Here is a 10,000-nt window from a genome sequence, read left to right as displayed (position 1 = left end):
CGGAGGTGCGGTGCTGCCCGCCGGAGTGACAGCGAAAGGCTGCGCACCGCTTTCCGCCTGGTAACTCGGCGTCCGTGAGACCGACCGACTCCGCTTTACCGCCGGAGGTAGAGTGGGGCAAGGGGCACGGTTGAGTACCGGAAGGATGACGTTCGCACATCGGGAAGTCGAGTGCCGGGCCGCTGAAAGCGAGCAGGGTGCCACCGACTCGTCGGGCCAACTCGGAGGCTGATATCTCAGGAAGGCCGAGGCCGATTTCCTCCGGGTATGGCTTGTTGCGTGCGGCAGGAGGAGGCGCAGCGTACGGTACCGAGCACTCGGAGGTGCGATGCTGCCCGCCGGAGTGACAGCGAAAGGCTGCGCACCGCTTTCCGCCTGCTAACTCGGCGTCCGTGAGACCGACCGACTTCGCTTTACCGCCGGAGCTAGAGTGGGGCAAGGGGCACGGTTGGGTACCGGAAGGATGACGTTCGCACACCGGGAAGTCGAGTGCCGGGCCGCCGAAAGCGAGCTCGGGGCCCCGGTTTGTCCGTCCCACCCGGAGGCCCATATCTCCGGAAGGCACAGGCCGATTTCCTCCGGGTATGGCTCGTTGTGTGCGGCCGGACCAGGCGCAGCGGACGGTACCGAGCACTCGGAGGTCGGGCGCTGCCCGCCGGAGGTACAGCGAAAGGCTGCAAACCACTTTCCGCCTGGTAACTCGGCGTCTGTGAGACCGACCGACTCCGCTTTACCGCCGGAGCTAGAGTGGGGCAAGGGGCACCGTTGGGTACTGGAACGATCACGTTCGCACACCGGGAAGTCGAGTGCCGGGTCTCGAAACGGAGCCGGGTCGGCCCAATTTAAAACGGAGAATAGAGTGCTGCCCTCTGCGGGTGAAAACCTGGAAGTACGTTGGTTAATGATTTCCAGTTCACCCCGCTTGGTCAGGCCCACTCGGAGGCGGATAACTCCGGAACGCCGAGGCCGATTTCCTCCGGGTATGGCTCGTTGCGTGCGGCAGGAGGCGGCGCAGCGTACGGTACCGAGCACTCGGAGATGCGGTGCTGCCCGCCGGAGTGACAGCGAAAGGCTGCGCACCGCTTTCCGCCTGGTAACTCGGCGTCCGTGAGACCGACCGACTCCGCTTTAGCACCGGAGCTAGAGTGGGGCAAGGGGCACCGAAGGGTACTGGAACGATCACGTTCGCATACCGGGAAGTCGAGTGCCGGGCCGCTGAAAGCGAGCAGGGTGCCACCGCTCGGGGCCCCGGTTTGTCCGTCCCACCCGGAGGCCCATATCTCCGGAAGGCACAGGCCGATTTCCTCCGGGTATGGCTCGTTGCGTGCGGCCGGACCAGGCGCAGCGGACGGTACCGAGCACTCGGAGGTCCGGCGCTGCCCGCCGGAGGTACAGCGAAAGGCTGCAAACCACTTTCCGCCGCCTCCCTCCGCGGGCGTGAGACCGACGGTCGTCGGGTTTGGTTCCGCGGCTAGAGCAGGACGAGGGGCAGCGAACGGTACTGGAAGGAACCCGGTCGCACACCGGGAAGTCGACTAGCGGGCCGCCGAAAGCGAGCTCGGGGCCCCGGTTTGTCCGTCCCACCCGGAGGCCCATATCTCCGGAAGGCACAGGCCGATTTCCACCGGGTATGGCTCGTTGTGTGCGGCCGGACCAGGCGCAGCGGACGGTACCGAGCACTCGGAGGTCGGGCGCTGCCCGACGGAGGTACAGCGAAAGGCTGCAAACCACTTTCCGCCGCCTCCCTCCGCGGGCGTGAGACCGACGGTCGTCGGGTTTGGTTCCGCGGCTAGAGCAGGACGAGGGGCAGCGAGCGGTACCGGAACGAACCCGGTCGCACACCGGGAAGTCGAGTGCCGGGTCTCGAAACGGAGCCGGGTCGGCCCAGTTTAAAACGGAGAAGAGAGTGCTGCCCTCTGCGGGTGAAAACCTGGAAGTACGTTGGTTAATGATTTCCAGTTCACCCCGCTTGGTCAGGCCCACTCGGAGGCGGATAACTCCGGAACGCCGAGGCCGATTTCCTGCGGGTATGGCTCGTTGCGTGCGGCAGGAGGCGGCGCAGCGTACGGTACCGAGCACTCGGAGGTGCGGTGCTGCCCGCCGGAGTGACAGCGAAAGGCTGCGCACCGCTTTCCGCCTGCTAACTCGGCGTCCGTGAGACCGACCGACTCCGCTTTAGCACCGGAGCTAGAGTCGGGCAAGGGGCACCGTCGGGTACCGGAACGATGACGTTCGCACACCGGGAAGTCGAGTGCCGGGCCGCCGAAAGCGAGCAGGGTGCCACCGCTCGGGGCCCCGGTTTGTCCGTCCCACCCGCAGGCCCATATCTCCGGAAGGCACAGGCCGATTTCCACCGGGTATGGCTCGTTGTGTGCGGCCGGACCAGGCGCAGCGGACGGTACCGAGCACTCGGAGGTCGGGCGCTGCCCGCCGGAGGTACAGCGAAAGGCTGCAAACCACTTTCCGCCGCCTCCCTCCGCGGGCGTGAGACCGACGGTCGTCGGGTTTGTTTCCGCGGCTAGAGCAGGACGAGGGGCAGCGAACGGTACCGGAAGGAACCCGGTCGCACACCGGGAAGTCGAGTGCCGGGCCGCCGAAAGCGTGCTCGGGTCCCCGGTTGGTCTGTCCCACCCGGAGGCCCATATCTGAGGAAGTCCGAGGCCGATTTCCACCGGGTATGGCTCGTTGTGTGCGGCAGGACCAGGCGCAGCGGACGGTACCGAGCACTCGGAGGTCGGGCGCTGCCCGCCGGAGGTACAGCGAAAGGCTGCAAACCACTTTCCGCCACCTCCCTCCGCGGGCGTGAGACCGACGGTCGTCGGGTTTGTTTCCGCGGCTAGAGCAGGATGAGGGGCAGCGAACGGTACCGGAACGAACCCGGTCGCACACCGGGAAGTCGAGTGCCGGGCCGCCGAAAGCGTGCTCGGGTCCCCGGTTTGTCTGTCCCACCCGGAGGCTGATATCTGAGGAAGTCCGAGGCCGATTTCCTCCGGCTAACTCGGCGGGCAATGTGTCCCCCCCTACCCCCCACCATCTTCGGCTGATTACCGTGGCTGGACCGGATCAAGGAGCAACGGAACCGTGCCAGAACGACGTCGGTCGGACGGCGTGAACTGATAGTGCCGAGGCCGGAAACCGAGCCGGAAATGTGCACCGATTTATTGGTCCCACTCGCAGGCCCATATCTCCGGAAGGCCGAGGCCGATTTCCTCCGGGTATGGTTCGCTGCGTGCAGCCGGAAGGGGAGCAGCGGACGGCACTGAGCAGCCGGAGGTGCGGCGCTGCCCGCCGGAGCTGCAAGCGAAAGGCTGCGCACCGCTTTCCGCTGGTTAACTCGGCAGGCCGTCAGGCCGACCGACTCTGCTTCAGCACGGGAGCTAGAGTCGGGCAAGGGGCACCGAAGGGTACCGGAAGGATCACGTTCGGACACCGGGAAGTCGAGTGCCGGGCCGCCGAAAGCGAGCTCGGGGCCCCGGTTTGTCCGTCCCACCCGGAGGCCCATATCTCGAGAAGGCACAGGCCGATTTCCTCCGGGTTTGGCTCGCTGCGTGCGGCCGTACGAGGCGCAGCGAACGGTACCGAGCACTCGGAGGTGCGGCGCTGCCCGCCGGAGGTACAGCGAAAGGCTGCAAACCGCTTTCCGCCTCCTCTCCCCTCGGGCGTGAGACCGACGGTCGTCTGGTTTGCTTCCGCGGCAAGAGCAGGACGAGGGGCACCGAGCGGTACCAGAACGAACCCGGTCGCACACCGGGATGTGGAGTGCCCGGCCCAAACCCGCTACCCCCCCCCCCCCCCCAAACACCCGAAAGCGAGCCCCGGTTTGTGGATTAAAAGTGAAGCGGCAAAGATTTGTAAAACAGCGTGAAATGATGAACCAGAAGCCCAAAGTAATGGTGGGAATAAAAGTTCCGAAATGTGAAATGGTGAACCAGAAGTTGTGTGAACTGTTTAACCCAAAGTGGCAAAAATGGATTAAAAGGGGTGAAATGATCGACCGCAAAGCAGGGCAAGCATTAAACAAAAGCAGCAGCATTTTTTAAAAAGGGACAAATGGTTTACCAGAATCCCAAAAGAATGCTCAGAGACTTAAGTGCCAAAGGGGAAATGGTTAACCAGTAGCTGGGTGAACTGTTTAACCAAAAGTGGGAAAAAGGATTAAAAGGGGTGAAATGATTAACCAGAAGGCGAAAGCAATGTGCCGCGTCAAAGTCCTAAAGGGGAAAAGGTTGACCATAAAGCAGGGAAATGATTAAACCAAAGCAGAAAAATTCAGTAAAAAGGGGCAAATGGTTAACCAGAAGTTGGGTGAACTGCTTAACCAAAAGTGGGAAAGAGGATTAAAAGGGGAGAAATGTTGAACCAGATGTCGAAAACAATGCGCGGCGATGAAGTCTGAAAGAGCAAAAAGGTTGACCGCAAAGCAGGGAAAGGATTAAACAGAAGCAGCAATATCTTTTAAAAAGGGACAAATGGTGAGCCAGAATCCCAAAAGAATGCTCAGAGACTTAAGTCCCAAAGGGGCAAATGGTTAACCAGAAGCTGGGTGAACTGTTTAACCAAAAGTGGGAAAAAGGATTAAAATGTTGTGAAATGATTAACCAGAAGGCGAAAGCAAAGTGCGGCGGCGAAGTCCTAAAGGGGAAAAGGTTGACCATAAAGCAGGGAAATGATTAAACAAAAGCAGAAAAATTCAGTAAGAAGGGGCAAATGGTTAACCAGAAGTTGGGTGAACTGCTTAACCAAAAGTGGGAAAAAGGATTAAAAGGGGAGAAATGTTTAACCAGATGTCGAAAACAATGCGCGGCGATGAAGTCTGAAAGAGGAATAGGTCGACCGCAAAGCAGGGAAATGATTAAACAAAAGCAGAAAAATTCAGTAAAAAGGGGCAAATGGTGAACCAGAAGTTGGGTGAACTGCTTCACCCAAAGTGGGAAAAAGGATTAAAAGGGGAGAAATGTTGAACCAGATGTCGAAAACAATGCGCGGCGATGAAGTCTGAAAGAGGAAAAGGTTGACCGCAAAGCAGGGAAAGGATTAAACAGAAGCAGCAATATCTTTTAAAAAGGGACAAATGGTGAACCAGAATCACAAAAGAATGCTCAGAGACTTAAGTCCCAAAGGGGCAAATGGTTAACCAGAAGCTGGGTGAACTGTTTAACCAAAAGTGGGAAAAAGGATTAAAATGTTGTGAAATGATTAACCAGAAGGCGAAAGCAAAGTGCGGCGGCGAAGTCCAAAAGGGGAAAAGTTTGACAAGAAAGCAGGGAAATGATTAAACCAAAGCGGAAAAATTCAGTAAAAAAGGGGCAAATGGTTAACCAGAAGCAGGGTGAACTGCTTAACCCAAAGTGGGAAAAAGGATTAAAAGGGGAGAAATGTTTAACCAGATGTCGTAAACAAGGTGCGGCGATGAAGTCGGAAAGAGGGAAAGGTGGACCGCAAAGCAGGGAAAGCATTAAACAAAAGCAGCAACATTTTTAAAAAAGGGACAAATGGTGAACCAGAATCCCAAAATAATGCTCAGAGACTTAAGTCCCAAAGGGGCAAATGGTTAACCAGTAGCTGGGTGAACTGTCTAACCCAAAGTGGGAAAAAGGATTAAAAGGGGTGAAATGATTAACCAGAAGGCGAAAGCAAAGTGCGGCGGCGAAGTCGTAAGGGGAAAAGGTTGACCGGAAAGCAGGGAAAGCATTAAACAAAAGCGGCAACATTTTTAAAAAAGTGGCAAATGGTTAACCAGAATCCCAAAAGAATGCTCCGAGACTTAAGTCCCAAAGGGGAAATGGTTAACCAGAAGCTGGGTGAACTGGTGAACCAAAAGTGGGGAAAAGGATTAAAAGGGGAGAAATGTTTAACCAGAAGGCAAAAGCCAAGTGCGGCGGCGAAGTCCAAAAGGGGAAAAGGTTGACAAGAAAGCAGGGAAATGATTAAACCAAAGCGGAAAAATTCAGTAAAATGGGGCAAATGGTTAACCAGAAGCTGGGTGAAATGGTTAACCAAAAGTGGCAAAAAAAGATTTAAAGGGGAAAAATGATTAACCAGAAGTCGACAACAATGCGCGGTGATTAAGTCTGAAAGGGGAAAAGGTTGACCACATAGCAGGGAAACGATTAAACAAAAGCGGCAAAATTTTTTAAAAAGTGGCAAATGATTAACCAGAATCCCAAAAGAATGCTCAGGGACTAAGTCCCAAAGGGGAAATGGTTAACCAGAAGCTGGGGGAAATGGTGAACCAAAAGTGGGAAAAAGGATTAAAAGGGGAGAAATGTTTAACCAGAAGGCGAAAGCAAAGTGCGGCGGCAAAGTCCAAAAGGGGAAAAGGTTGACAAGAAAGCAGGGAAATGATTAAACCAAAGCGGAAAAATTCAGTAAAATGGGGCAAATGGTTAACCAGAAGCTGGGTGAAAAGGTGAACCAAAAGTGGCAAAAAAAGATTTAAAGGGGAAAAATGATTAACCAGAAGTCGACAACAATGCGCGGCGATGAAGTCTGAAAGGGGAAAAGGTTGACCACATATCAGGGAAACGATTAAACAAAAGCGGCAACATTTTTTAAAAAGTGGCAAATGATTAACCAGAATCCCAAAAGAATGCTCAGAGACTAAGTCCCAAAGGGGAAATGGTTAACCAGAAGCTGGGGGAAATGGTTAACCAAAAGTTGCAAAAATGATTAAAAGGGGTGAAATGATTAACCAGGAGGCTAAAGCAATGTGCCGCGGGGAAGTCTGAAAGAGGGAAAGGTTGACCAGAAAGCATTAAACAAAAGCGGCAACATTTTTAAAAAAGTGGCAAATGATTAACCAGAATCCCAAAAGAATGCTCAGAGACTAAGTCCCAAAGGGGAAATGGTTAACCAGAAGCTGGGTGAAATGGTTAACCAAAAGTTGCAAAAATGATTAAAAGGGGTGAAATGATTAACCAGGAGGCTAAAGCAATGTGCCGCGGTGAAGTCTGAAAGAGGGAAAGGTTGACCAGAAAGCATTAAACAAAAGTGGCAACATTTTTTAAAAATTGGCAAATGATTAACCAGAATCCCAAAAGAATGCTCAGAGACTAAGTCCCAAAGGGGAAATGGTTAACCAGAAGCTGGGGGAAATGGTTAACCAAAAGTTGCAAAAATGATTAAAAGGGGTGAAATGATCAACCAGCAGTCGAAAATTATGTGCAGCGGTGAAGTCTGAAAGAGGGAAAGGTTGACCAGAAAGCATTAAACAAAAGTGGCAACATTTTAAAAAAATTGGCAAATGGTTAACCAGAATCCCAAAAGAATGCTCAGAGACTAAGTCCCAAAGGGGAAATGGTTAACCAGAAGCTGGGGGAAATGGTTAACCAAAAGTTGCAAAAATGATTAAAAGGGGTGAAATGATTAACCAGGAGGCTAAAGCAATGTGCCGCGGTGAAGTCTGAAAGAGGGAAAGGTTGACCAGAAAGCATTAAACAAAAGCGGCAACATTTTTTAAAAATTGGCAAATGATTAACCAGAATCCCAAAAGAATGCTCAGAGACTAAGTCCCAAAGGGGAAATGGTTAACCAGAAGCTGGGTGAAATGGTTAACCAAAAGTTGCAAAAATGATTAAAAGGGGTGAAATGATCAACCAGAAGTCGAAAACAATGTGCGGCGATGAAGTCCTAAGGGGGAAAAGTTACCCAGAAGGCAGGGAAATGATCAAACGAAAGCAGCCAAAAAATTATTAAAAGAGGGGAACTGATGAACCAAAAGATGAGAAACGGCCCGCAGAGACTAAGTCCAAAACGGGAACTGGTGAACCGGAAATGATTAACCAAAAACTAAGTCCGAAGATGGAACTGGTAAACCAGAACTGAGTAACCCGATTTTTAAAATTAATTATAAATGGGGAAACGATTGAGCAAAAGGCGGAAATTAAGTCACAGGGACCAGGTCCGAAAGGGCAAGAGGTTACCCCGTAGGGGGCATTCGTCAACTCAATCTGAAAATTTTGGAGGCAAATCTGACCAAAATGCGGAAATCGGACCACACCGCGAGGGGCGCCATTCGACGGGGCAGGGGTAGACGCGTCGAACGGTACCTGAAGGTCCCGGCTGCGACACGTGAGTCCGGAGATATGGCCAGTCAAAGTCTGATGGGAGGTACCGAAGCCGAAAAATCGAAACGCGTTTGCGGCGATTCGGTGTCAGAGAGTCGGTCACGAATTCAAATTCGTCCCGCTGATTCGCCAATTGCCAGCCGGTTCCGGGGGGATTGGCGGGGTACCTGCAGGATAGTAAGAGGTGGCATGTCGAGACTTAGCCTGTTTACCAGACTTGTGTCTAGCGCCTCCAGGTCTGCAGAGACCGACCCGGGCTGCCGCCCAACCGACTTTTAAGCCTTTTGGGAGTGGGAATTTTTCCCATTTTTCCCCATTTTTCGGGTTTTATGGTCGGGCTTGAAAACGGCGGCCCCGAGGCCTCCCGGGGCTGGCGGGCTTCGGCTCCCTTGCGAGAGGGTCCGAATTCCACCCGTTTAAGCCCAGAAAGGAGTTCGGAAGTCAGTCGGTCGAGGGAACCCCTTCGGAAGTCCGACGGGGATGGATTCGGCCGGCGTTTCGGATCTCCGGTCAGAGGATTCCCCCCCTGGGCGGGGGGGTGCGAGTAGCTGCCGGCAAACGGTCCCTTGCACTTGTGGCACAAAAAGTCCGAGCACAGGTTAATGAGTTGGCCGCGGAAGCCCCTATGCCGAAATGAGAAAGCCCCCGTTGCGGGGATTTAGTGACGCATCTGCGGCCGGAGGTGGGAGGCCGTCCTGCCGAATTGACACTTGTCATTCGGGCACCTAGGGATTGGTCGGGTACCCGGAGATTTTCGAGAACACGATTTTCAGAGCTTTCTCTGACAGCCCAGGTGCACTTTAAGAGTGCCTGAAAAAGTGACACTTGGCAAAAGGCTCTCAATTTCAAAGCGGAGACCTTTACAAGAGCACTCGGAAGTCACCTGTCAGCATTTAAAGCTACATCAGGCGGCAATTTTCGAACTCTTTGTCAGTCTGAAATCGTGTTGAGCCTCGACAGCGTCGGGCTCAGGCAGGAGGAGCTTGCCAGCAGAGAGAGGCTCACCATGGATTGCTGGTGGATGCTTTTCGAAAACATATACACATTATATTATAATAATATAAAGAAAAAAAAGAGTTTCTCAAAATCTCTGTGACACTTTGCAGATTTTTTTGAAAGCCAATAAAGAGAACTCTTTAACTTGAAAGTCACCTGTGCCGGCATAGCGATGACTTTTAAAACAGGTTGACACTTTCGAGCCGCGGCGGCTCTGAATCACCCCAGACACCAAGTGTGTTTGTGGGCAAGGCACCGCGGCCGGTGGGCTGCTTTTATAATAACGGGCACGCAGACTTTTTGAGAGGAATCGGTACTCTCTTCCGATCGATTTGGCGACTCGCGTCCGACATGGGAGGGCCCGAGCGGTCCAGCCAAGGCTGGTGTTCAGGCTCGTCAGGTTCCTCTCTCTGTCCCAAGTGGCAGACGGACAGTTTTAAAAGTCAGTGGGTTTTGTCGGCACGACTCTCCTGTTCACCCGCTGGCGTATTGCTCTCTTGTGAGGCCGAGAAGTCCACCTGTGTTGTCTAACAGAGGTCCGATTCAAGCTCCAGAGCCCGGGTGTCTGCCGTCTCGAGTGGAGCGGGAATGTGCACAGCAAGTCCCGTTCTGGTAGCTGAACACGAGATTTCTCTAGCAACTGAGCACCAAAACACGTCACCCTTTTAGAGCTGGAGGGCTGAGTGTGTGCATGTATCTTGAACGCTATGGTTTGCAAACTCCAGTCGGACCTGGCACACCAACCTCTCCCCTGTCACGGGCAGGGGGGGGGGAAGGCCATGTGTGCCCAGCAGACACGACGAAGGCGGCTAGAAAGGGTCACTGTAGCTTAACCACCCAAGCGTGTCCGTGACCTTAACGGTCTGTGCCTGGCAAAAGGTGGGCTCCTTTCGACTTTTGTTTGTCGCTGGCTGTCTGTCATGCATTACCGCTTGCAA

Source organism: Heptranchias perlo, unplaced genomic scaffold (genome assembly GCF_035084215.1).
Source record: "Heptranchias perlo isolate sHepPer1 unplaced genomic scaffold, sHepPer1.hap1 HAP1_SCAFFOLD_348, whole genome shotgun sequence".
In the NCBI taxonomy this organism is placed as follows: domain Eukaryota; kingdom Metazoa; phylum Chordata; class Chondrichthyes; order Hexanchiformes; family Hexanchidae; genus Heptranchias; species Heptranchias perlo.
The sequence above is the reverse complement of the archived record's forward strand: the minus strand, read 5'-3'. Positions refer to the sequence as shown.